General features: G+C 38.4%; 1 protein-coding gene across 2 annotated transcripts in view; it reads right to left on the bottom strand.

The window, feature by feature from the left end:
• LOC138740949 (histone H2A-like) overlaps positions 1–22,190 on the bottom strand; it is a 40,123-nt gene that overhangs the window by 14,503 nt on the left and 3,430 nt on the right. The gene's annotated exons all lie outside the window — the stretch shown is intronic.

Here is a 22,190-nt window from a genome sequence, read left to right as displayed (position 1 = left end):
AGAAAAGTTACTGGAGAAAACAATGGAGAAAGTAAGAGAGGACAACAAGCCACTGGAGTACAAAGGGCGAAAAATCTTTATTTATCCAGATATAAGTTTTGAACTCCTGAAGAAGAGAAAGGAGTTCAATACAGCAAAGGCGATTTTATGGAAGAAAGGGTATAAATTTATACTAAAGCAGCCAGCGGTATTGAAAATATTTATTCCAGGACAGCAAAACAGACTATTCTCGGATCCAGAGGAAGCACGAAAATTTGCAGAACAATTACAAAATAGACTGAGAGATGAAGACATATAACGAGAGTACAAAAGACTGCGAACTAAAAAGACACACAAATTTTGAACTCCTGAAGAAGAGGAAGGAGTTCAATACAGCGAAAACGATCTTATGGAAAAAGACTATTCTCGGATCCAGAGGAAGCAAGGAAATTTGCAGAACAACTACAAAACAAGCAGAGAGATGAAGACATGTAATAAGAGTAAAAATGACCACGATCTATATGTATGTGGGTAAAGAGGTATATGTGTGTGTGTATATATATATATATATATATATAAAGTGTGCATACATGAATGTATCCGTATTTAGAGGAAAATATATAGAGTATAGACAAGAATTAATAAGGGAAGGAAATGGAATAGAGGGAATAAGGAGGGAATTAAAAGAGTGACCTTTGTTACATATGAAAATTGAAATCTTTTCTGGGGGGGCTGGGTGGGGAGGAGTTACGGTCACTGCAAAATCAGCTGACGCTTGCGAGTGAATTCGCAAATCCAAATGGAGAGGGGAGATGTGGGTGTCCGACAAGGGATAAAGGACAACTCAGGAGGGGAAGGGGAGATTGGGGCTAAAGAAGTTTTAAATAGGAGAATAAGGAAAATGTTTGATGTTTTAGGAATGTTGTCTTATAAAGGGTTCAAAACAAGAAAACAGAAATGGATAAGAAGGAAAGGTAATGATGGAGAAACGGAAAGGGAAGATAAACAAAGTATAAAATGGCTACGTTGAACTATATGACTTTAAATATTAATGGAATACATAACCAAATTAAAAGGAAGAAACTGCTAAATTTACTGAAAAAAGAAAAAATTGATATAGCATTTGTGTAAGAAACACATTTAACTGAATTGGAGCACAAGAAATTAAAGAGAGATTGGGTAGGACACGTAACAGCAGCATCGTATAATTCAAAAGCAAGAGGAGTAGCTATATTAATTAGTAAAAATGTGCCATTTAAAATAGAAGAGGAAATAATAGATCCAGCAGGGAGATATGTAATGATAAAATGTCAGATATATTCGGAGTTTTGGAATCTACTCAATGTATATTCACCTAACAAAGAAGATCAAAAGTTTATGCAAGATATCTTTTTGAAGATAGCAGATACGCAAGGGAACATATTAATAGGAGGGGATTTCAACCTGAATTTGGATTCAAATATGGACAAAACTGGGAAAAAAATTAACAGAAAGAACAAAGTAACCAAATTTATAATTAAATCGATGGAAGAAATGCAACTTTTGGATATATGGAGGAAACAACACCCAAAGGAAAAGGAATGTTCATGTTACTCGGCTAGACATAAAACATACTCAAGAATAGACCTATTTTTGTTATCAGCTCGCATGCAAGATAGAGTAAGAAAAACAGAATATAAAGCTAGAATACTATCGGACCATTCACCCTTAATATTGACAATAAAGTTAGAGGACATCCCTCCAAGAATGTATAGATGGAGATTAAACCCCATGTTACTTAAAAGGCAGGATTTTAGAGAATTTATTGAAAGACAAATTAAAATGTACTTTGAAATAAATACGAAATCAGTGAAAGATAAGTTTATACTATGGGATGCAATGAAAGCATTCATTAGAGGGCAAATACTAAGTTATGTAACCAAGATGAAAAAGGACTATAATCAGGAAACAGAGCAGTTGGAAAGGGAAATAGTAAATATAGAAAAATAATTAGCAATGAAGGAAGATACAACTAAAAGAAGAGAATTGGCAGATAAAAAAATAAAATATGAAACACTACAAACATATAAAGTGGAGAAGAACATAATGAAGACAAAACAAATATTATGAACTAGGGGAAAATAACGCACAAAATTCTAGCATGGCAGCTTAAGACAGAACAAGCTAAGAAAATGGTATTGGCATCAAGGAAAAAAGACAAACAAATTACATATAATCCAACGGAGATTAATGAAAACTTTAGAGAATTCTATGAACAATTATACCAAACTGAAAATGAAGGGAAAGAAGGGAAAATAGATGAATTTCTAACTAAAATTGAACTACCAAAATTACAAATAGAGGAACAAAATAAATTAACAGAGCCATTTGGAATAGAAGAAATACAAGAGATAATAAAAAAATTACCAAATAATAAGACACCAGGAGAGGATGGATTCCCAATAGAATTCTATAAAACATTTAAAGATTTATTAATTCCGCCCCTCCTGGAAGTAATCAACCAGATTGATAAAACACAAAGCTTACCAGATTCATGTAAAACAGCAATAATTACAGTAATACTAAAGCAAGGGAAAGATCCACTCACACCAGCGTCATATAGACCAATATCTTTACTTAACACAGATTATAAGATAATAGCTAAACTATTAGCAAAAAGATTAGCAGAGTATGTACCGAAAATGGTAAATCTAGACCAAACTGGATTTATCAAAAAAAGACGCACAACAGAAAATATTTGTAAATTTATTAACTTAATTCATGCAGTAGAAGGGAATAAAGCGCCAACAGTAGCAGTTGCTTTAGACGCAGAGAAGGCCTTTGACAGAGTAGAATGGAATTATTTGTTCAAAGTATTGCAAAAATTCAGTTTATCGGAGAAGTATATTAATTGGATTAAAGCATTATGTAAGGGACCATTAGCGAAAGTGACAGTAAATGGACATGTATCAAAGCAATTTAACTTAAGCAGGTCAACACGGCAGGGATACCCACTATCACCTTTATTGTTCGCGTTAGCTATAGAACCACTAGCAGAATTGATAAGAACAGAAAATAATATAAAAGGGATAAAAATAAAAGACAAGAAATATAAAATCAGTTTATTTGTGGATGATGTTATAGTATACTTAACAGAACCAGAACTATCAATAAAAGAATTATATAAGAAATTGAAGGAATATGGAGAAGTGTCGGGTTACTAGATCAACGTAAATAAAAGTGAAGCAATGCCTATGAATAATGCGGATTTCTCAAAATTTAAGAAGGAATCACCATTTAGATGGCAAATGCAAGCAATAAGATACCTAGGTGTACAAATAAATAAAAATCTCGGCCAACTATATAAACTCAATTATTATCCACTAATGAAAAAATTACAGGACGATTTAGAGCATTGGAAAGATTTACCACTAACACTAATAGGAAGGATAAACTGTATTAAAATGAACATTTTTCCAAGGATATTATACCTATTTCAGGCATTTACAATACAACTGACAGAGAAATTCTTCAAGGAGTTAAAGAAAATAATAAGGAATTTTTTATGGAAAGGGGGGAAACCGAGGATAGCACTAGATAAATTAACAGAATGGTATAAACAAGGAGGCTTACAACTGCCAAACTTTAAAAATTATTATAGAGCCGCAAAATTAAGATACCTATCAGATTTTTATCAAACAAGGGAAAAGCCAGATTGGACTAGATTAGAACTAGATAAAATAGGGAAAAAGATACCTGAACATATATTATATAAATGGGATGAAAAATTGGTACAACGTAGGAGTTCTCCAGTATTACATCATCTGCTCAATATTTGGAAGAAGATTCATGTAGAAAGGAATAAAACAAATTATCAATTACCAAAACTAATATTGACGCAAAACAAGTTACTTCCTTTTACAATAGATAACCTTTCCTTTAGAGAATGGGAGAAAAAAGGGATTAAAAGAATAGAAAATTGTTTTTCAGGAAATAGATTATTATCCTTTGAACAAATGAAAGATAAATACAATATAACTCAAGATACAGCGCTGGCATATTACCAATTGAGATCCTACTTGAAGGATAAATTAGGAAGCAGTTTGAGTTTGCCAGAGGGAAGTAACTTTGAATATGTGATTACAGATACAATGATAATCAAAAGATTTATAACAAATATGTATATTAAACTGCAAGAAAAGGAGAATGAGGAAGCAAAAGGTAAAACTAAACAAAAATGGGAACAAGATTTAAATGTAAGGATGAAAAAGGAAACACGGGAGAAGTTATGTTCTGGAACGATGAGAAATACAATAAATATGAGGTTACGTATGATACAATATAACTGGATACACAGGCTATACATTACACCTCAAAAGTTAAATAAATGGGACCCAACAGTATCTGATAGATGTTTTCGATGTAAAAAAGAAATGGGAACAACAATTCATGCAATCTGGACATGTGAGAAAGTAGAAAAATTTTGGGAAGATCTAAATCAGATATTAAATAAAATAACAGAAAACAATATACCAAAGAATCCAGAGATCTTCCTCCTAAGTAACATAAAAAACAAAGAATTTGGAATTGATTTGGAGGATGCACAAAAAAGATTTGTTAAGATAGCTCTAGCCGTAGCAAAAAAATGTATTATGTCAACCTGGAAATTGGAAGATAATTTGAAAATACAACAATGGTATAGAGAAATGAATAAATGTATTCCATTAGAAAAAATAACATATAGTTTAAGAAATAATATTGAAATATTTGAACAAATATGGGAGCCTCACATGAAACACAATAGCGAAAACCTACCGGGGACATTCACTACCTAAATTAACGGAAGGAGAAGGAAATGAAAAGAATGGACTCAGTGGAATTTCTTGTGTATTTTTATTGAATGACAACATTGTTTGACTGGTTTAATGTATCCTAGATTTTGTACTTTAAATGGACGGGAGGGGGGAGGTAGGGAGGGTGGGATGGGAGGGGGGAGAAAATGGCACTGTATATGTGTGAAAAGGAAAAAGTGTGTATCATGGTTAATGTGATTTATGGTGTGAAAAATTAAAAATTAAAAAAAAAAGCTGCTGGCTATTCCTCATGATTCGTGAACAAAAAAAAACATTTAATTCTCAAGCACCATGATGCTGGGAACAGCAACATTGACCATCCAATGCATGATGTTTCTCTACATCATCAACCTTCAGGAGGGCCTGGGGGATTCACTCTCTGCTGGCCATTGGTGGCTCCACCATTGAGGTCATCAAGAGTTTCAAGTTCCTTGGTGTGCACTTGGCAGAGAACCTCACCTGGTCCCTTAACTCCAGCTCCATAGCCAAAAAAAAGCCCAGAAGTGCCTCTACTTCCTGCAAAGGCTGAGGGAAGTCTATCTCCCACCCTCCATCCTCACTACATCTGACAGAGAGCATTCTGAGCAACTGTATCCCCACCTGGTGTAGCAGCTGTACCTCCTTGGACCACAAGATCCTGCAGAGGGATAACTGTGAGAGATGAGTAAAACTAATATGAAAATATGAAAGATGAAGAAAACTAGTATGGATATATGTGTAATGAATAAAGCCAGTATGAATAGGATAAGGATAGATAATAGAACGTAGGAAGTAAAGTTAGTCTGAATAAGATAAGCGTCTTCTAGCCTTAGACAGAATTAGCAAGTTCTGCATATAAGAAGTTAGTAAGCCCTGAGAGTCGGGAAGGTGTGAATAAGGACAATGACATGATGGGACACCGACAGGATACCCCCTGGTCCTCCAAGTTCACAGAAACAGCACGTAGGCAGACAGGATTGCCTAATACCAAACTCATCCAAGAGGCAGAAGAATTGTAAGGGGGAGGGTACTTCTATATTGTATTAAAGTTGGGTGAGCCCCAGTGTATGTGTGTATTCCCGGGGTAAGGGGAAGCACCCAACTTTGCATTGTTGTATAATAAATGTTCTTTGTTCTCAATTTTTGTCTCAAGCAAATTCTGTGAAGGTACTTCTGTTTCTCACAAATGGGGACTCGTTCGGGATCCCACTCCCTCCGCTGACAGAGTGCCCGACGACGAGGGTAGGTGCACCCCGGCTGATTCAGCTGCACTAACGGACGGCAGGTGACTTGTCAGTGGATGAAGCGAGTGATATCCGAGAAGAGGCAAAGAGAACAAATGACGGGAGGACGTTAAGGAAGCACGCTAGGAATATTTACTGGATCCCGGTAAGAGGAATTTTACTTACCTGTTAGTATGGGAGGTGTGAGTAGCAAGGGAAATAGTCCTAAGGAAGGACGGGACAATCAGATAACTAAGCAAAGTCTGTTAGGATTAATGCTATCTGATTGGGGTGCGGGAAAAACCCGTGAGAAAGACAAACAGACCATGGTCAGGTATTGCTGTCTGGAATGGGTTAAAAAACTCGATAAAGGGGAATTCGGTATATTGGCCAAAGTTCGGATCCGATGAGGACTGGATGTGTCAGGCATTGAACATCTGGCTCTATCAAAATCAAAGATAATATTAAGAGCAGAGAATATGCAGCTTAGCCTGCTGGCTCAGTGGATCAATTGATCAACTGGTTTTGAATGAAAAAGAATGTAAGGACAAGAAGGATGAGGAACCTTTTGTCCCTGAAACACAAGGATGGGGTGTGTTACATTCCTTTCCTCCACCTTATGCTCCTCCTATGCCGGCTCCTATCTTTCCCCTCTCTCCTATGCTCTACCCTTCTTCACCGTCCCCTCTTCCCCCACGGCTAAAGAAAGAAGAAAGTAGGGGTAGTATGATGACCTGTTCACAAAGTACTAGATTACCATCTCAATTGACAAGAGAGGGAGGAGACTTCGAATCAAAACGGTGTGAGACGCACCGGAAAGGAAGGGAAGAACCCTTTGATTCATTTCCCGGAGAGCAGGAATCTAGACATTATAAAGGAGAGGATAAGCCAGAAATTAACTGGATGAGACCTTTATGGGAAGTTCCCATGGGAGGGGGTCTCGGTTTCATAAATGTGCTGCTGACTAGTACGGAGGTGCGTAATTTTAAGAGAGAATGCCCAATAAACAGAAAGGAAAGGCTAAGATTTTGATGCAGACAACCAAGGAAGTTGTTGAGGGACAGCAAGGAAAGGGTAGGGGCTGTGTGCCAGCTCCTGGACATTGGGAGGAGCTCCGGGAGTGGGAGAGTAGAGACCAGAGCAGGGGCAAGGGTAGAGGGGAATTCTGGGGACGACGACCGTTCCCGGGACCTTGTGGTAATCCCGGTAGGAATTGGGAAACAGGAGTATTAGTTTGCTACCATTGTAAAAAGGAGGGACATTTTAAGAGAGAATGCCCAATGCGAGCCAGGGAGACGTGATCTTACGCACTGATGTGTTGGAATATAGGGGTTAATTAATCATAGAAAATATCTAGAATATATGCCTAGTTTGTATACATGAATCCAGTACTATGTAACAATTTAATATTTACCTCATGGTGAAGGGAAAGAGTAATGTAAGTAAGGGGCAGCCACAGTATGTAGCAAAGTTGGCTGATTACAGTAGGTAACTAAAATACAAAAGAGAGGATATGTATGAAACAATTTAGTAGGAATTTTAAGGCAAAAGAAGGTGTTGATTAGCCCAAACAAAAAGAATCCTTACAGAAACAAAGAGAATGGAATGAGTAAGAAGGCTAAGGAGGTGTTGAGTAGAACAGAAGACTGTGGCCAGACGAGAACAAAGAGTACCATGACTAAGAATGTCAGAGAAAAATGTTGCCATGGTATGCTGCCCTTCATGAGTCGGGGGATAGAGTTCAAGAGCCATGAGATAATGTTGCAGCACTATAAAATTCTGCTTCGACCACATTTGGAACATTGTGTTTAGTTCTCCTCACCTTATTACAGGAAGGATGTGGAAGGGTGTGGTGGAGATTTATTGGGATGTTGCCTGGATTGGAGAATGTGTCATATTCGGAAATGTTAATGGAGCTGGGGCTTTTCTCTTTTGTGCAAAGAAGGATGAGAGGTGACTTGACAGAAGTCAACAAGATAATGAGAGGCAAAGAGAGTGTGGACAGCCATCACCTTTTGCCCAGCATGAGAGTCACAAATACAAAAGGGTATCTGTTTTATGTGAGGGGAGAAAGATTTAAGAGTAACATCAAGGGAACTTTTTTTTCACAAAAATAATGGGGTGGACCGGTAGCTGTTAGCGCAACACCATTTTTACAGCGCCAACGATCAGGAATCCTGCATTGTTTGTAAAGTGTTTGCATGTTCTCCCCATGCCTGTATCAATTTTCCCCAGAGGCTCCGGTTTCCTCTCACCATTTAAAATATATCTAGTGTTATAGGTTAATTGGATGTAATTGGGTGGCACATATTGACTGGGACACCCACATTGTAAAATGGCTGGATGGGTGAGAGCAATGGATTTCAAACTTTTTCTTTCCACTCACATACCACCTAAAATAATCCCTATGACATTGGTGTTTTGTGATTAGTAAGGAATTATGTGAGTGGAAAGAAAAAGTTTGAAAATGACTCTTTTAATCATATCTAATTGACTCATTATGTGCATGGATTCATAACTCCGAAGGAAATGGGCCAATAACAATGTTACTCAAGCAAAATATTTCAGTAACATTTGGGTCTAGAGCGGTGATTCTCCATCTTTATTTTAAACCACTCACATACCACTGTAAATATCCCTTACTAATCACAGAGCATCTATGGCATAGGGATTACTGAAGGTGGCATGTGAATGCAAAGAAAAAGTTTGAATACCACTGGGTTAGAGTTTGTCAAATGTGTTTAGAAAAGTTTCTCAAATCAATATTTAGAGTTTCTAACTGAAGCGAGTGTAATACTTGATCTTCTATTGTGGATTCCGAGTCCGCAGGGTGCTCGCATGAAATGACTGACTTCAACTACAGTCTTGGTTGGATCGTTCTTTAATCTGCAGATTGGGTTACTCTCATTCACTGCTACTACTGAAATGCCATTCAGGAGTCAGTAACAAAAGTCTCCCTGAATAGCTACAATACATTCTCTTTTACCCTGATCCATAGCATACTGTATAATGTTGCATCATTCATAAAAGACCTCATCTTTTAATATCCAATACCTAGTTTCTCGCATATGCAAAGTCTCAGGGTGCTAATCAGCGCAGGTTCATATTAACAAATGCTCTATTGTTCATTCAGATGCTGCTGCGCCCTTCATTGCTCTGACATATTTTGTGTTTCTGCTTTTTATGAATTCATTCCTCCTGCTGTTTTCCCATCATGTTACAAAGCCCAACTATGCTATACTAGCCCCTAGCTTTATCTCCAGTTTTGCCAACTTCCTCACTATCAGGGAATGAGGTAGGACAGGTAACAGAAGTGTACATGGGGGAATACTTAGGGTCCAGCGATTTCAATGCCATTATGTTTAAGGACAGGCCTGGTCCTCGGAGTGTGATTTGAAATTGGAGAAATTCCAATTGTGAGGGGAGGAGAAAGGATCTGATAAGCATGGACTAGGGCAGGTTGTTTTCCGGCAAGGGGGTGATTAGTAAGTGGAAAAATTTCAAAGGTGGCATTTTGAGGGTGAAAAGTTTGTATGTTCTTCTCAGAATTAAAGGCAAAGTCATCAGGCATAGGGAACCAAGAATTATTGGGACGTCTGACCCGATCACACTTTCCAGAAGGAATGGCTTCCCACTTGTTATGATGATGCCTAAAGAAATCTCTTGGTGCCTGCCACATTGACCACCGCCAGTGGGCTGATATCGCCTCAAACCGTGCATCTTGGCGCCTCACAGTTCGGTGGGCAGCAACCTCCTTTGAAGAAGACCGCAGGGCCCACCTCACTGACAAAAGACAAAGGAGGAAAAACCCAATACCCAACCCCAACCAACCAATTTTCCCTTGCAACCGCTGCAATGGTGTCTGCCTGTCCCGCATTGGACTTGTCAGCCACAAACGAGCCTGCAGCTGACGTGGACATTTACCCCCTCCATAAATCTTCATCCGCGAAGCCAAGCCAAAGATTCCCTCTGCAGAATGTTCCAGCTGATTTATATCAAGGTGCCGCCTCAGACAACCTTCTTGACTGTCTCAAACACCACCAATGTCCTTGTCATTGTTAAACGTACTGATCACCCCTTCTCCATTGACATCTGTGTTGTCCACATCACGTACCAAGGGTGCCAACACGAATCCTTGTGTCCACCTTTGGTCACAGCTGTCCAATGAGAAAAGCAGCCCTCTTCCTCCGATCTCCCGGCATGAGAGGAGTTTAAAAGTGATTGGAGACTGATTAGAAGAGAGGTGGTGATAGGTCTCTCCCCAGAGAGTGGCAGGGATTTGGAGCCACTGCCTGAGAGGATGGAGATGCAGGAACCCCGTCATGTTTAAACAAGACTGCAGTGTCCTTAAAGAGCTGTGAGCTGCAGGAGCAAGATTATCCAAAGCAAACTTAACTGTTAACTTAGCGAAGAGTGACTTTGCAAATGCCACTGTGACATACTTGGGTCATGTAGTTGGTCATGGCAAAGTTGCACCTATTTAAGCAAAAGTGAATGCAATTTCTGAGTTTCCTATTCCCAATGGCAAGAAAGCAGTGAGAAGATTTTTGGGTTTGGCAGGATTTTATAGGAAGTTTTGCAGAAATTTTGCTGAGGTTTGAATTGGAATCATTTATGGAAATTGCTGGTCGGGTTTTGATGGTGAATTGTAAAATTTTTGCAGAACCATGGTCATTATTGAATGTTTATGCACCTAATGTGGATGATGATCAATTTATATCTGAGGCCTTTCTAACATTAAATCAGGCAAATGAAAATATTTTGATTGGAGGGGATTTTAATTGTGTTTTGGATCCATTATTGGATAAATCTCCGAAAAGTATAAGGAAATCAAAGATGGAGGTACAAATCGGGTCTTTGATGAAAGATTTGAATTTAGCTGAAATTTGGAGGAGAATAAATCTGACAGAAAAGGACTTTTCTTTTTATTCATCCAGGCATGATTCATTTTCTAGAATAGATTTGTTTTTGATTTTGGTACATTTGTAGGCTAGAGTAGTCCAGGCTGAATATAAGAGTAGGGTTATATCTGATCATTCTGTGTTGTTTATATGTTGTGTAGGTTCAGAGATGATAATCAACTTATTAGTGGAGATTTAATGTCAGGTTATTGAAGAAGCCAGAGTTTATTACTTTTAAGGAACAGATTGCTTTATTTTTGGCTGAAAATGCTAATTCAATTAGTAGTAACTTTGTTATGTGGGATGCTTTAAAAGCATATTTATGTGGTCAAATTATTAGTTATTCTACGAAAGTAAAAAACTGTATTTGGCGGAAAGTTTCATTTTGGAGAAACAAATTACTGAGTTGGAAAAGGAATTTCAGAGGAAGGTTACAGAAGATGAGAAAGCAGCATTGGCTAAGTTGAAATTACGTTATAATACTTTACAAATATATCAGTATGAGCGTTTAATTCAAAGATCTTAACAACTTTATTATGAGTTAGGGGAGAGGGCTCATAAGGTATTAGCTTGGCAATTAAAAACAGAACAAGTATCAAGAACTATTAATGCAGTTAAAAAGAATTCAATAGTTACTTACAAACCTAAGGAAATCAATGACCAATTTTATTCATTTTACCAGAAATTATATACTTCTGAGGGAAATCAGGATGATGGTTCTATTGAATCCTTTTTATCTAAGTTACATTAACTGGTTTTGGGAGAGGAAGAAGTAAAAGAATTGGAGGCTTTGTTTACAGATTTTGAGATTAAAGAAGCTATACAGGAGATGCCAAATGGAAAGTCGCCAGGTGATGATGGATTTTCAGTAGAATTTTATAAGCTGTTTTATGAAGATTTGTCTTCTATATTTATGGATGTGCTTCAACAAATTACTGATGATCAGTCATTACCAGAATCTTGTTCAAGTGCGATAATTACAGTGATTCCAAAAAAAGATAGAGATTTATTGAATGTAGCCTCAAATTAAATGTGGATTATAAAATAATAGCTAAAGTATTGGCAAATAGACTTGCTAAATATTTACTTCAGTTAGTGCATACAGATCAAGCAGGTTTTATTAAAGAATAGATGTGCATCTGACAATATTCTTAGACTGATAACGTTGAACAATGCATCGAGACAGCTCGATATGGAAAAAGCATTTGATCGGGTTGAATGGAAATTTTATTTAAGGTGTTGGAGAAGTTTAATTTCGGCTCTCTTTTTTACTGGTTGGTTTAAAGCATTATATAAAAATCCAATTGCTAGGGTGGTGACGAATGGCCAAACTTCTTTGCCATTTAAATTAAGGCGATCAACACGTCAAGGTGACCCTTGTCACTAGCCTTGTTTGTGTTGGTCATTGAACCATTAGCTCAGTCATTTTGACAGAATGATAATATTAAAGGGATAAGAGTTGCAAATGATGAATATAAGATTTGACAAAGTTCCCCACAGGAGGTTAGGAAAAAAGGTAGAGGCAGGTAGAAATAAGGAGGTAGTGAAATGGATTCAGCAGTGGTTGGATGGAAGGTGTCAGAGAGTAGTGGTAGACAATTGTTTGTCCAATTGGAGGCCGGTGACTAGTGGAGTTCCTCAGGGTTCGGTCCTGGGTCCACTATTATTTGTTATATATATTAACGATCTGGATGTAGGGGTAGAGAATTGGATAAGCAAGTTTGTGGATGACACAAAGATTGGTGGTGTTATGGACAGTGAGGTAGATTACCGTAGATTAAAAGGTGATTTAGGAAGGCTGGAGGTGTGGGCTGAGAAATGGCTGATGGAATTTAATACAGATAAATGTGAGGTGCTGCATTTTGGAAAGGCAAATTTAAATAGGTCATATACATTGAATGGTAGACAACTGAGGAGTGCAGAGCAACAAAGGGATTTAGGAGTTATGGTAAATAGTACCCTCAAGGCTGATACTCAGGTAGATGGTGTGGTGAAGAAGGCATTTGGAATATTGGCCTTTATAAATCGGAGTATTGAATTCAAGAGTAGGGAGGTTATGATGAAATTGTACAAGGCATTGGTGAGGCCATATTTGGAGTACTGTGTACAGTTTTGGTCACCAAATTATAGGAAAGATATAAACAAAATAGAGAGAGTGCAGAGAAGGTTCACGAGAATGTTGACAGGATTTCAGGGTCTGAGTTACAGGGAAAGGTTGTGCAGACTGGGGCTTTTTTCTCTGGAGCGTAGAAGATTGAGAGGGGACTTGATAGAGGTGTTTAAGATTTTAAAAGGGACAGACAGAGTAAATGTGGATAGGCTTTTTCAATTAAGAAAGGGGGAGATTCAAACTAGAGGACATGGTTTAAGATTGAAGGGGGAAAATTATAAGGGGAACATGAGGGGAAATTTCTTTATGCAGAGGGTGGTGGGGATGTGAAATGAGCTTCCGGCAGACGTGGTCGAGGTGGGATCATTGGTTACATTTAAGGAAAGACTGGATCGTTACATGGATAGGAGGGGACTAGAGGGGTATGGACCGGGTACTGGTCAGTGGGATTTACTACGGCATGGACTAGTAGGGCCGAACTGGCCTGTTCTGTGCTGTAAGTGGTTATATGGTTATATGATGATGTATTGATTTATTTGACATATCTGGAACAATTTTTAAATATTTACAAGAATGTTTAGTTCAATTTGGGGAGTTATCTGGGTATAAGGTGAATTGGGATGAGTGAAATATTTCCAATTTTGGACGGGAATTATGAAGTGTGTAAACATATAAAATTAAGATGATCTGACAAAATTAAATATTTAGGAGTAATTGTGATTGCGAATTATCAGTCATTATATAAATTAAATTATGTACCTTTATTGAAAAAGATTAAAATGGATTTTATCAAATGGAAGGATCTTCCATTAACATTAATACATCGAGTAAATTATATTAAAATTAATATTTTTACCATATCCAATATTTATTTCAGGCAATTCCATGTTTACTTCCAAAGGGTTTTTTCTTCAAGATTTGAACAGGGTGGTGAGGAAATTTTTATGGAAGGCAAAATTAGCTCGAGTAGCTTTACAGAAGTTGGTGTGGACTTCAGCTTCCTCATTTTCAAAATTATTATGAGCCTGCACAGTTAAAGTTTGTTAGTAGAATGATGGATATTAATCAGCCTCCTAGTTATACTAAGGTGGAATTAGCTTGTATTCTTGAATTTGATGTTCATCAATTTATACATAAGTGGAATTTGCGTTTATTGCCGGAATATGATTTGCCAGAATTAAAGCATTTACTATTGATATGGATTAATAGAAATAATGTTATAGGTACGAAGGGTAAATTATCAATTCAAACTCTGTTGTATCAAAATCAGCTTATTTCTTTTTCAATCTTTAACAGTTATTTAAAGATATCACATTCTCAGTGTATAAAAGTGATTCAGGATTGTTTTGAAGGGGGACAGTTCCTTTGTGGGAGAAATTTGGAATACCAGTAAATTCTTTATTTGTGTATTATCAACTTAGAGCTTTGATAAGCAATAATTATGGAAAGGATATGAATTTACCTGAGTTTACGAAGTTTGAATCTTTGATTTCCTCTATACCAAGGAGACTCTTTATTTCAGATATGTATTGATTGTTACAAGAAACTATGGATAAACCGAATTTGGAGAAATCTATAAATAAATTGGGAAGTGATTTAATTTATGATATACCTTAAGAGGACTGGGAAGTTATGTCATGAAGGGGTAATTAAATTAATGTAAGGTATGGTTTGGTTAATTATAATTTTTTGCATCTGTTAGATTTGACTCCTGAGAAACTGAAAAAGTATGGATTTAGTAATCTGGATTTGTCTTTTAGATTTGGGTTAAATATTAGAACTTTTTTTCATGCAGTTTGGTCTTGTGATGGAGTACATCCATTTTGGGGAAAAAGGGGTAATTTTCGAGAAATTATTTAAAATTAAACTACCATTAGACCCAGAGATTTTTTGTTGGGTTACATGGTTTCTTTGACTGGTTTGGGGGTTGGATAAGTTTCAGATAGCTTTTGTTTGTTTAGCATTATAATTGGCACAAAAATGTGTAGCAATTACTTGGAAAGATAATGTAGAGATTAATATAACTCATTGGCATAATGAATTGAGATCTTGTATTTATATGGAAAAAATAACATAATTTACATGACAACTATTATTTTTTTGTTAAAATGTGATCTTATTTGGAATATATGGGTTTAGAAATATCTTAAAATGTTGTAGATGTTTTATGTTTTTTTTGGCTCCCCTTGAGGGGGCTGGCTGGGGGGGGGGTGTTTGTTATTATTTGTACTGTATAAATTTTCTTTGTTATGGTTTTGTTTTTAAAAGTTTTTAATAAAGTTTTTTTAAAAATTAAAATATTCCCACAATCAAGATGTCAGCTTGTTTCAAATTCCCACTACTCTCTGTGTGGACAAGTTTCACCAAATGTTCCCCACAAATTTTCACATTTCACCCCTAACCAGTGTCCTCTGGTTTGCATCTCACCTACCTTCAGTGTCTATACCTTTCATAATTTTGTATTCATCTATCAAACCTTCCATTGTTCTTCTATGCTCCAGGGAAGAGTCTCAACCTGTTTAACCCTCCCCTATAACTCAATTCCTAAAGTATCAGCAACATCGATATTCCCACATCCCTGTTCTACTACACTCCTCAGTGTCCTAGCGTTTACCATGTATGTCCTAACTTGACTTGCCATTCAAAGTGCAACACCTCACACTTGTGTACATTAAATACCATCTGACATTTTTCTGCCCAATTTTCAGCTGGTCCAGTTCCCTCTTTAAGCTTTGAGATTCTTAGTTGCTCTCCACAACACCTCCAATCTTTGTGTCATCTACAAACCTGCTGATCAAATTTACCGCATTATTATTCAGATCAGTGATAGAGATGACAAACTACAATGGTCCCAGCACTGATTCCTGAGGCACACCACTAGTCACAGGCCTCCAGTATGAGAAGCAATCATCCACTACCACTCTCTGGCTTCTCCTGTTTTTCCAATGTCAAATGCAGTTTACTAATTTACCATTAATCTGAACCCTACTGACTAACCTCCCACATAAGGTCCTTGATAAGGGCCTTTAAAGTCCATGTCAACAACATCCACAGCTTTTCCATTAACATTCTTGGTAACTTTGTGTGACGGAGTATATAGATACGTTTTTGGGAGATAAATTGGGAAAGGTTTATTAGAGTAGGTTACATACAAACACTTTAAAACAGATCTTATTTGAAATACTGGAGCTCTGCCCCATGTGAGACATATCGGGGCCTCAGACCTTTTGCAAGAGTTTTGAAAAGTGCACAAGAGATTTCACTGATGGATTGTTGATTACAAAAGGCAACAGATGAAAAAGCATGTTGGAGCCACTACTGTCTGGAAGAGAGATTGTGAGGACACAGATTGTCCAACACCCTGCACTCTGATACAGGGGCAGAGACTGATCAAGACACAACACTGACGGCCCACATATGGACTTTAGTAAGGCCTTTGTCAAGGACCCAAATGGGAGGTTGGTCAGGAAGGGTTGTAAAGAGTGCTTTTGGCACATTGGCCTTCATAAATCAAAATATTATGTATAGGAGTTGGAATGTTATGGTTAAGTTCTATGAGACATTAGTGAGGCCAGAGTGTGTGCAGTTTTGGTCAGATAACTACAGGAAAGATATCAATAAGATAGAAAGAATGCAGAGATTTACTAGGATGTTCCCCAGACTTCAGGAACTGAGAATTACAGAGAAAGATTAAATAGGTTAGGACTTTATTGCCTGGAGCATAAAAGAATGAGGTGAGATTTGTTATGGATATTTTAAAATTATGAGGGGTGGTAGACAGAGTAAATGTACGTAGCCTTTTTCCACTAAAGGTTGGTGAGATACAAACCAGAGAACATATGTTACGAGAAAAAGGGGAAAAGTTTTTGGGGAACTTCTTCACGTAGAGAGTGGTGGAAGTGTGGAACAAGCTGCCAGCTGAAGTGGCCAATGTGGGTTAAATTTTAATATTTAAGCAGAATTTTGACAGGTACATGGATGGGAGAGGTACGGAGGGATATTGATTAGGTGCAGGTCAGTGGGACCAGGCAAAATAAAAAGATTTGGCACAGACTAGAAGGGCCGAAGGGGCCTGTTTCTGTGCTGTAATGTTCTATGGTTCCATGGCTCTACCTGTCCAGATGCCTCTGAAATTTTGTGTTCTTGCCTCCACCATCTCCCCTGGTAGCTCATCCCAGACACCAACTACTGGGTGAAATATTTACATCTCAGATCCCCTTTAAACCTTCTCCCTCTCACCTTCATCCCATTCCCTCCAGTTTTACACTCCTACCGTGGGGCACAGATCCTGTCTGACCTAATGGCCTGTTCTGCCTCTCATGTCACCCCTCAGCCTTTTCCACTCAAGGGAAACCAGGAAACAGCCGATCCAACCTCTCTTTCTAACTCAGACCCTCCAATCCTGACACCAGCTTTCCTGCCCACTGCCCAGTTTAATCACATCGATCCTGCAGTGCGACAACCAGAACTGCCCATCACATTCCAGGTTTGGATCAACCAGCATCTTGTACACATGGAACATCACTTCGCACATTCTGCACCCATTGCCTCGGTTGATAAAGACAAGAATGCCATCCATCTTCTTCCCCACCCTCTCTACCTGTGTCACCAATGACAGGAAACTGTGTACGTACCCTAAGGTCTCTCTGTTCCATAACACTCCTGACCTGGCTTAAATGTCCAAAATGCATCATATCACTGAGTTAAATTTCATCTGCAGCTCCATTGTCCACTTTCCCAGTTGACTTCTCTCCTGTGGTAACCGGAGACAAACTTCTCACTGTCCACTCCCCCACACATTGTGATGCCCTCTGCAAACTTACTGATCCTGCCACCTACATTCTCACGGAAATCATTAATAAATTTGACAAGCAACAGACGACCCAGCAGTGATCCCTGTGACAATCATTGGTCATAGGCTCCATTGTGAAAAGATGTGGGGATGCAAAATGGGATCACAGATGGGGAAGAGAGAATTCAGAGGGTTACAGGACTGAGGGAGGTTACAGAAATAGTGAGGAGGTCAGGGCCAAGGAGGGGTTTGAACACGAGGACAGGAATGCTAAATCTGAGACAGGGGCCAAGGGAGTGAAGCACCGACAGGAGTGAGATTGATCAGCTGTTTGAGTGGTGTCACAACAACATCCTTATACTCAATGTTTGCAAATCTAAGGAATTGATTGCAGATTTTAGGAAGGAAAAGGTAGGAGAACACAAAACAGTCCTGATTGAGGCATCAGCAATGGAGAGGGTAAATGAATCAAATTTTTGGCTGTTATCAACTTTTATCTATCCTGGGGCCATCATGTTGCAATCTCGTAGAAGGTATATCAGCAAAGAACTATGAAAACTTCTACAGGTATTCCGTGGAGAGCATTCTGACAGGTTGCATCATCATCTGCTAGGGTACAGGACAGGAAAAGGCTGCAAGGGGTTGTGAACTCGGCCAACCCCATCATGGGCATTAGTTGTCACGCCATTAAGGGCATCTTAAAGAGGTGGTGTCTCAAGAAAGTAACTTTGATCATCATGGCCGTTTTCACAAAGTTACCATCAGAAAAGAGGTACAGGAGCCTGAAGCTGCCCACCCAATCTGTACAAAAACAGCTTCTTCCTCTCCATCATCACAATGAACCTGAAGACAGTACCTCACTTTATTTTCTCTTTTTTGTATCGATCGTTTATTTTTAATTATTCCTGAATTGAAATTCTAAATTCGAGAAAGATTAAATTTGAGGAATTTAGAAAGGATCTAGAAATGTGGATTGGGTTAATTTGCTTTCAGACAAAGATGTTTTCGATGAGTGGACAGCCTTCAAAGGAGAAATTTTGAGTATTTAAATATTTTGAGAATATTTAAAATGTCTTTAACCATAGGTGAAGTACCAGAGGATTGGAGGGTACCTCATGTTGGTCTGTTGTTTAAAACAGGCTCCAATAGTCACCCAGGAAATTATAGGCTGGTGAGCCTGACATCAGTAGTATGTAAATTATTGTAAGGTGTTCTAAGAGATCAGATATACAGGTATGTGAATGGCCAGGGACTGATAAGGGATACTCTACATGGCTTTATGCATAGTAGGTCATATTTAACCATTCTTATAGAGTGTTACGAGCCCAGAGGACCCCAAAACCCAGCAGCAATCGATATTCACCAAGACAAATGGTTACTTAAACAAAAGTTGCATTTAATTATCTTTAAACATGAAAATAGAATCAAACTTTAACTTATCACTATTAACTTACTTAAGTTAACTTAACTCCCTTCTAATTCTAAGCACACATTTACGTAATGTTTCTGCAAGTTCAGAAAAGTTCTTTGGTTCACAGTCCAATCTCACTTCTCATTCCTCCAAGTTCACTGGTTGCAGGCAATTCTTATACTTATGCACGGAATTTAACATTTATAAAGTTCACCATCCTTGTACTCAATGATTGCAAGCTTTGGTGCTTGAAAGGTAAATGGTTACAGCTCAGGAAGGTTCTTGTCAGTTTTCAGAGAGAGATTTGTTGTACGCTGACATCCACAACTGATTTTTCTTTTTTAAATTAGCTACTTCAGTGTCTTGCCAAAGAAATTTTCCCCATCAGGGCTCTCCAGATAATAGCCTCTTTCTTTCAGGTAACCACAGAGTTCCTTTTTGTTTCGCTTATTCCAAGTCCTCTCTTATTCCAGTCCATTCCTCTTTCATGAACCACAAGGCCTTTGACCAGGCCATCTTACATCTGGGCTTTCCATTAGCTTGCCAGCTTGTACTGTTCTAGTCCCAGCTACTTCTGCTGGCTGCAACACTGTGCAAGTGATCTCTGTGCCTCTCTCTCACACACAAAAAAAAACTTTGACTCACTCTGCTTGCAAAACCACATGACCCTCTTACAACAGGGTCCAAGTGCTTACAAACATTCCTCATCTGCTAACCCTTTCTGGTATCATTCTAGTAGGTCCACGGGCTCTCATCTTTTTCAGCAACCTCGTGAGTGCCACCTTGTCAAAAGCCATTTGGAAGTCCAGGCATTTCTGGTGAGAACTTCACTCTATGTAGAAATTTTTAAATAAAATTGTCCCCTCCCATCTGATCCTTTGCCCCAAGGTCGTTACCTGACCACCAGTGGGAACTGACTGCCTCCTTTTAACTCTCAGAACCAGTCGGGAACTTGTCCACACCCATTCAACCTCCTCTCCAGCTCCTGTGCTTCAGGAGAAGAGGTCCCAAATTCTCAGGTCTGATCTTGGAGCTGAAATCCCTCATGTCTGGAATCATTCACAGGAATATTCTCTGTCTCTCTTTCAGCAGCCTCAGATTCATCCTGTATGAAGCTGGTGCACCCTCCCATCAACTCTTCCACCTCCCACCCATCATCTCCACTGCCTCCCCTTTTACTGTCATTTTGGCAGCATCCTCTTCCTTGGGCACGTCTTTGCTGGGGGAGGCTGCGACATCCGAATTGGATGATGGTGCTGGGACTGGAGAAAAAGTGATTGGGCTCCAGCTGGAGACTGGCATTGGGTCCTGCTCACTGCTGTAGGAGGGAAATGACAGATTCTTCCAGACATGGAGATGATAGTCCTGGACTCTGACCAGGTGGACTTTAACCAACTCCCCATGACAGATATGGACTTCCCCAATAAAAGCTGCTGCCATCCCCTCTCCCAGTTCCTACCCAATACTGTCAGAATTAGCCTTTACTAAATTTGGCACCACCCCATAGTCCAGTCTTTTCCACAACTATCCATAAAACTTAGAGGTTAGAGAATTGTTCCCAGAATGCACTCCCATTGGAAACTCCAATCGATCACCTGGCTGAGCTCATTTCCCAACACAACGGATAGTTTGGCGCTTTCCCTGGATCAACTGTTGACGGATTCCAGAATCCCTCCTCGATGTACCTGGCAAATCCTTCCCCATCTCAGCCTCTGGCACTCAGCACATCCCAGTTAGTGTTGGGGAAATTGATGTCACTCACCACAACTATCTTCATGAGATGGTATCTGTGGACATGGACTTCAAAACAGAAACCAGCAGAGACAAGAGGGGACACAAACGATCACTTGCAGACAAAGTGAAATTAAATCCCAAAGCATTTTATACCAATATTGAGAGCAAGAGGGTCACCAGGGAAAGATGAGGGATGAAGGTCGGGTGCTCAGTGAATATTTCTCATCATTATTCACTGAGGACATGGTAATCATAGATTTCTGGGTGGAACACACTGATATTCCAGACCTCTTTAGTTTAAGAAGAACTTGTGCTGGTCTCAGGATGCTAACGACAGGCCAGTGAATCTAACATCAGTGAATGAATTAAATTATGAATGACTGGGGGGTTATTTTCAAATACACATGTACACCCAATGAATAATGCAGATTTCACAAAGTTTAAGAAAGAATCACCATTTAAATGGCAAACACAAGCAATCCAATACCTAGGTATTCAACTAGATAATAATCTAGGCCATCTATACAAATTAAATTATCAGCCATTAATGAAGAAATTACAAGACGACTTAGAACATTGGAAAGATTTACCACTAACACTGATAGGAAGGGTAAATTGCATTAAAATGAATATCTTCCCAAGGATACAATACCTATTTCAATCATTACTAATTCACCTAACAGAGAAATTCTTCAAGGAGCTAAAGAAAATAATAAGGAAATTCTTATGGAAAGGGGGGGAAATCGAGGATAGCGCTAGATAAATTAACAGAATGGTACAAACAAGGAGGCTTACAGCTACCAAACTAAGATTTATTATAGAGCAGCACAATTAAGATATCTATCAAGATTTTTATCAAACAAGAGAAAAACCAGATTGGACCAGATTAGAGCTAGATAAAATAGGGGAGAAGGTACCTGAACATATACTGTATAAGTGGGATGAAAAGCTGGTGCAACATGAGAATTCACCTGTACTGCACCATCTGCTCAACATTTGGAAGAAGATTCATGTAGAAAAGAAAAAAAACAAATTATCAACTACCAAAATTAATATTGACGCAAAATCAACTAATCCCCTTCACAATAGATAACCTTTCCTTTAGAGAAAGGGAGAGAAAATGGATAAAAAGAATAGAAAAATGTTTTTTTGGAAATAAATGTCTTTTGAACAAATGAAGTGCAAATATGGTATAACTCACGGTACGACTTTTGTATACCACCAGCTAA

The sequence above is a fragment of the Narcine bancroftii genome, chromosome 8 (genome assembly GCF_036971445.1).
Source record: "Narcine bancroftii isolate sNarBan1 chromosome 8, sNarBan1.hap1, whole genome shotgun sequence".
Lineage (NCBI taxonomy): Eukaryota > Metazoa > Chordata > Chondrichthyes > Torpediniformes > Narcinidae > Narcine > Narcine bancroftii.
This window is presented reverse-complemented; position numbering and strand designations above follow the sequence as displayed.